Source organism: Ammodytes marinus, assembly GCF_949987685.1.
Source record: "Ammodytes marinus genome assembly, chromosome: 8".
Classification (NCBI taxonomy): Eukaryota; Metazoa; Chordata; class Actinopteri; order Uranoscopiformes; family Ammodytidae; genus Ammodytes; species Ammodytes marinus.
The window spans coordinates 1,042,629-1,050,128 of record NC_137212.1 but is presented as its reverse complement, the minus strand read 5'-3'; positions in this window follow the sequence as shown (position 1 = coordinate 1,050,128).

Genomic DNA, 7,500 nt, shown 5'->3' with positions numbered 1-7,500 from the left:
TCACGACATTTCAACAAATACTGCAGTGTATTTAAAGTCGCTACGAGGAACTTTTAAATATTTCTGAAACAGTCTCATTCTTCCTCTGATGATCATAAATTACATGTAACAGCAAACAACACCATCAGTGCAAATAATGCTATTTTTATATAGTTTTTTCTTAATGCCTTTGTCATGGGTATACACTCACCCAGGAACAACAGCTGGCGTAGTAAAAACACTACCGCTTTTAGTCCAAAGGGGGGCGCTAGAATGAACACACTGAAAGTTCCTTGGAGCACCTTTAAGTTCATTCTGCTGCTGCCTAAAATATTTTTGATCAAATATTTCAATTCAACTCAAATACAAGAAAGAAAAGTCTAATAAGCATATTTTAATTTCTACTCATATATTTTTGCCGATTTGTATGTGTAAGAATCCACTAACATATTTCAAATTACTTGTATGTGTGTAAGGATCTGTCAATCGACCCTTATTGCTATATTTTCATTACTGAGATGCCATTAGTTTTGCAGGAATTCCGTTCAAAAAAAATCGAAGTCTTTAGAAAAATGTAAATGCAAGCCGAGTAAGAGTATTAAAAACTAGAATATTATGTCAAATAATCGGTTAATTAAATGACCTACACATGTGTAATTTTGGCAATTATTAGGCAACTATAGGCTACAGGTAATGATATACCTAATAGATGAGTACACACCTTTATTTTTGCCAATTTTTTACCTGTAAGCATAACGTCTAAATACAGCTAAATAGCACTGAATACTAGTTTAAAAAAAGCCATAGTTTTTTGCAGGAATTTGGTCAAAAAATAAAAGTTTCAGAAAAATTTAAAAGTTGATCTGATGAAACGTAGTTATAACCTGAAAAGTTAAATAGATAAAGAAAACATAATTAATTTTTTTGTTTTTCAGAATTTTTTTGGACCTACGTAATCAATCGATAAAGAAAGAAGATAATTGGTAGATTTCTTTGATAATTTGAAGCCAATAAAAATGTGTTTAAAAATTATAGTTTTGTGGGAATTAATAAATTAAAATGTTGACTTGATAAAACATATTTAGAAACCTGGAAAGTTAAATAAATGAAGAAAACATAACAATAAAAAAAAAATCTGAATTTTTTTGGACCTAATCAATCGATAAAGAAAATAAGATAATTAAAGATTATCATTGGTAGATTTCTTTGATAATTTGCGGCCAATAAAAATGTGTTTAAAAAGTAGTTTTGTGGGGAATTAATACATTATATTTACATGTTTCTAAGAAGGGATTTAGTCGGATGAGGCTGTTGTGAGTTTTGTTAAAATGCTAAGAAACTACAAGTCTTAGTTTAGGTTGAAAACGAAAAGGATATTTGAAATTGTCTAACTGCTGCTTTTTTGTCGATGTTTATGAATATGTAACTCAAGTCTTTCTGTATTTAGACATATCAATGAAGTGCAAAATACTTTAAAGGTGCTCTGAAGAACTTTCAGATTGTGTTAATTCTAGCGCCCCCCTTTGGACTAAAAGCGGTAGTGTTTTTACCACGCCAGCTGTTGTTCCTGGGTGAGCGTATACCCATGACAAAGGCATTAAGAAAAACTATATAAAGATACTTAAAAAGTGCATAATATGGCCCTAATGAACTTTTAAATATTTCTGAAACAGTCTAATTTTTCCTCTGATGATCATAAATTAAATGTAACAGCAAAACAAGACCATCAGTGCAAAGAATGCTATTTTTTTTATATAGTTTTTCTTAATGCCTTTGTTATGTTCACCCAGGAACAACAGCTGGCGTGGTAAAAACACTACCGCTTTTAGTCCAAAGGAGGGCGCTAGAATTAACACACACTGGAAGTTCCTCGTAGCACCTTTAGTGCCATAATACTGTTCCATAGTCTACATAACTACCGTCTTAATTTGTACTTTATTTTGAAATTTTGAATATACCGGAGTAGAAAGAATTGTAATTTATTTTTCTGATCACACTGAAGTCTAACAATGTATTTTTGTGTTTGTTGCTGCAGTTGTTTAATTATTATTGTTTGATTATATTTGTATTTGAATATGTTTGTTTTGAATTCACTACAGAATCCTTGCCGCACTTTATTTCATATAATGTTTAAATCATTTTGTAATTTGAATTCATGTATTGAGACAGACAGACAGACAGACAGACGGATGGATAGATAGACAGACAGATAGACAGACAGACAGACAGACGGATGGATAGATAGACAGACAGACAGACAGACAGACATACAGACGGATGGATAGATAGACAGACAGGCAGACAGACAGATAGGCAGACAGACAGACAGACAGACAGACAGACAGACAGACAGACAGACAGACAGACAGACAGACGGATGGATAGATAGACAGACAGACACACAGACAGACACAGACAGACAGACAGACAGACAGGCAGACAGACAGACAGACAGACAGACAGACAGACAGACAGACAGACAGACAGACAGACAGACAGACAGACACATAGATATACAGATATATTGTTGAAATTATTAATATTTTTTCGTCTGAGCACAATAAATGGATAATGAACACAGTATGTACAAATGTTTCACCTGCTAATTCTTGAAAAATGCAATTATGACGATAGATATATTTCATGTTATAATGGCATTTTAAGGCCAATGTCAGTAAAACAATCAAAATAAACACAAAAAATGCTTTTAAAGTTACAGAGAAAAAGTTACCTTATGTTTAGAAGTTGTATTTTTTCTAGGTTAGATGACACGGACATATAACGCTAGCACACACACCTATACACACGTGTACACACACACACACACACACACACACACACACACACACAAACACACACACACAGACACCAGACACACACACATAACGTTGGAATGACGTCATCGTTTGAGAGTTTGTCAGATTATTGAAATGTTAATTTAAAATGTTAAAATCCCTTTTAGTCAGGGGGCCAATTCTGAAAAGGGCTTCCGTTAAGACTTTTGCGGACATGTTTTGTTACAAGCTGTCACCCTATTTTTTTAGTTAGAAGACACCCATAGGTAAGATGTTAGGGTGGTTGTCAAGCTGAAAATTTATTTTTGTGACTTTTACAAGCAATTTCAGGACAATTTTTTGGTTTCCTTCTCAATAAGACATGCCAACAATAAATGCTGAATATCTCCACAACCACAAGGACCATATACATAAAAATGGTATCAAATGAAAGCTAACACTCATGGGATGTCTGCTGAAGTGTCAGAATAAACATTTATTGTACAGTTTAAGAGAAAACAGAACTAGAACATGAAAAAAACTATCTCCGCCTAAAGAGAACCAGTTTTCAAAGTGAATATCAGCTTGGAAACATAACATGGTATCCCAAAACCTCTATAAATCAGTACCCCTATCTATGGGAATGAGTCATGCCAAGTTTAAAACTTGTAGGGAGAGACAGTGCAATTCTGCACAAGTTATAATACTTACATGTTCAGGCGGAAATGTAGCACACTACAGTTTATGGTGGTCTATGGTGCTATTTGACTTCATTAATGTACCAGGTTGTAACACAAATTATATTTAATTGACATACAGTATCACTATAGTTATTAATTACATCCTAAAAATTAGTTCTCTCTCACTTAGGGTTAGGGGTTAGTGACTAGTTAGTCGTAATAACTATATAATAGTCATATGGCAACGGTATGTTTTTCCCCATCCAAGCAGTGGCACTCAGGTATGCAGCCAACAGAAGGCACCCAGGGACCATGTGCTAGGTCTGAGTACTGGTCAGGGACACAAAAGAGTTTACTGTTTTGATAATTAATACCTTCCCAATAAAAACATGGATTACCCCAAGGGTGCCTGGTACTGCACTGACTTCCACTTTCCTTACATCCACATATCGTCAGCTCCGAGCACTTGGCCTGTACAGGTTCTTTGGTTAAAAGCTGGGGGACAAGCATGCCATCCTTCATGTGTCAACCACAACTGGTTGGTGAGAGCAACTGTGGATGGGTCCCTCACTAGTGACTGTTTCCACACCTTTGTTTGATAGTGGGCCCTCATGAGGTGCAGAGATAAGGCATCCTGAGTTGGTGGTAAATTATCCACATTGGCTTTCACATTCCGAAACAGGGCACAGCGAACTTCATGGATTGAAGTGCTGGTCGTTTTTGGATCATAAAGTTAGCAGACAAACTGTTCTGCTTATGATGGAATAGCTGGACTCGGTACTTCATCCTCACCAAAGTTGTGGAGAAGATGAGGGCACTGCTGGAACACTTTCACGTCCTTTTTTCCTATTCCAGTGAACTGGCTGGTAGTGTCACATCCAGTGATGGCATGACATGCCAACAGACCATTCAGAATCTCATTTGACATTTTAATACCATGCACTTTAAGGTAGCGTGGTTTCTTGGCAGTTCCTGCTTTCATCCAAATGTCTGGGCTCAGCAGGAGTGCAAACACAAGAAACAACAAGAGTAAATCTGTGTCTCTGAATGATGAGCCTTCCATACCCTTTGGTTGTGGCATCAACAGCATGTAATATGCGGGTATCTGCTTCTTCATGTGGTAGGTGGGAAACATCCATCCCAGCTGCCGTTGCCACTTTTTCAACATCATCAAATCCCCAACTTATTACAATTTCATGACCATACTGAATGACATGCCTTTCAAGTTCAATTGAAAGGAATTGTGTCAGATTGGCCTTGTTTTTGTCCATTTCAATTAAACTATTCCAGTTAACTGACATATTTACATCATTACTTACAATGGTGCAAATGTTTTGCAGAGTGGTGCTGTGGTTCCACCCTTTATGGAGTTCTGTAGGTACTGATTGATCAAATACTAGATCCACTCTAGTAATGTTCCCATGTACACTCACCGGCCACTTTATTAGGTACAGCGGTTCATTTTCTTGTTAACACATTTATCAGCCAATCACATGGCAGAAACTCAATTTATTTAGGCATGTAGACCTGGACGGGACAACTTATTGAAGTTAAAACCGAGCAACAGAATGAGGAAGAAAGGGGTTTTAAGTGACTTTGAACATGGCAATGTTGAGGGTGCCAGAAGGGCTGTTCTGAGTATTTCAGAAACTGCTGATCTACTGGGATTTTCACTCCAAACCATCTCTAGGGTTTACAGAGAATGGTCCGAAAAAGAAAAAAATATTCAGTGAGCGGCATTTGTGTGGACGTAAAATGCCTTGTTGAAGTCAGAGGTCAGTGGATGATGGGCATACTGTTTCGAGATGATAGAAAGGCAACAGTAACTCAAATAACCACTCATTACAACCAGGGTATGCAGAATACCATCTCTGAACGCAAAACACGTCCAACTTTGAAGCAGATGGGCTACAGCAACAGAAGACCCCACCGGGTGCCACTCCTGTCAGCTGAAAACAGGAAACTGAGGCTACAATTCTCACTGGATCACCAATATTGGACAATAGAAAATTGAAAAATCATGCCTGGTCTGATGAGTCTTGATTTCAGTTGCGACATTCACATGGCAGGTTCAGAATTTGGCGTAAACAACATGAAAGTATGGATCCATCCTGCCGTGCACCATCAACCATGCCATGTTCAAAGTCACCTAAACCCCCTTTCTTCCCCATTCTGATCGGTTTGACTTCAGTACATTGTCTTAACCACGTCTAAATGCCTAAATGCATTAAATTGCTGCCATGTGATTGGCTGATTAGCTTTTTGTTTATATAAGCCATTGAACAGGTGTACCTAATAAAGTGGCCGGTGAGTGTAGATTGCCAGTCACTTTCTGTATGAAAATGTCAGCATAATCCCCAAAGGTTTGTGTATTTTGAGGTTTTCCTATTGCTCTTACTAAAGCCATTCCATCAATGATAGTGCATGTTCTCACAAAAGATGGACTTAGCCCTGTCTCTTTTGCACCAGCTTGTAGTATGGTGGCTAAGTCAGCTTTGCTAGTAGGTCTGAGCACTGACTCTGTTGTGGCAAGTGAGGGGGGGATTGCACACAGTTCTTCTTGGAGAAGCCCATGTATGTTAACCTCTCTGCCACTGTGCATGGATACAATGATGCGACAGAAAATATCCCTGTCAGCCTTCACACACTTGGATTTGAGTTTTCCCAGTTTGCTATCGGTTCTGTAAAGATTTGAGAATGTTTTGAGTGTTCTCTTAGTGAGGCTGTTCTGAAAGTTTGTGTTCATTGTGCTCATTCTTTTTTTCACCAGCTCAGTTACCATTTGTTTCCCAGTCTTTGCAGTATGTGTTAGGTCATTCAGTATATCTTCTGAAGCAACATAACCGGTTGTCAAAGACACCGACTCATACATATTCTCCAGTTGGAAGACATGATATCTCTGGAATTGGTCTACAAGTTGAATGACATCATCATTATCCCTTCTGAGTCTTGATGGAAGGCAGTCTTCGTGGTTGTCTTCATCATCTTCTCCATCATGTGTCAGTCCAAACAGGGATCTAGTGTCCTGTGCTAAAGATGCACGTTCATTGTAGGTGATGGACCAACGGTTTCTAGCTGTCTCATTTCGAGTAATAACTGCCAATCCTCCAGCAACCTTTCCGGTTTTGTTGATGTGCTCAAGGCAAAGATCAAATGGCACCTTGTTGAAGCTGTGTTTGGCCTCTTTGGCTACAAAATCACCATCTAGGAAGCCCTGGTAGACCTGTGGTGCCGTCCGTGCCAGATGTTCCATGTCTGCTATGTATACAGCACACCATCTTGTGTAGTGGGTGTGATCATATGCAGCAAACCAGGGCATTATGCTCTTGAAGGCAGACATGTAAAGCTTCCAGTCACCACATCTCAGTGCCTTTGTGAATGCCAGGAGAATAGACACAAGGGTCATGTATTTTGTAGACAAATAGACCAACTTAATCTGTTGTGTGATTGTGTGATATACTCCTTTCTAAGTTTTGTTCTGACTGTTGACAACTGCTGTGATCATCTTCACTGGATCTGCTGCTTCATGCCAAATCACAGCTGTGCTGACACAACAGTGCCCCTTGTGGTGTGATATTCTTGGTATTTATTGATTATTATTTTTTAAAGATCATGCTTGCACATGAATTGGATTATATTGCACATTTGCCCCAAATTACAGGAGGTAACATGGAAGAAAGAGGAAGCACTTTGGGAAAAAATCCGCTTTTACCACTTTTAAGAATATAGTGTTAAAATGGACAAAAAAACATTTTCTCAGCTGACAACCTGGCTAGAATACATGTTTAGGGGTTAAATATTAATACTGGATAGGTTGTATGCTTGTAACAAAAAGTGTCCGACAAAGTTTTAATATCAGTTTTGGCCCCCTGACTACCTGTAGAAACTCAACTTCACTGTTGTTGTGTAATTATTAATTATTTCATTGATAAGTAATGAGGCGACGCAGCAGTTTGTTAGAATAGAAACGTATTAAATGTATTAATCAGCACAAGGATCACATTAACACACACACACAGAGAGGGACACAGGGACACACTCTCACACACACAGGGACACACACACAA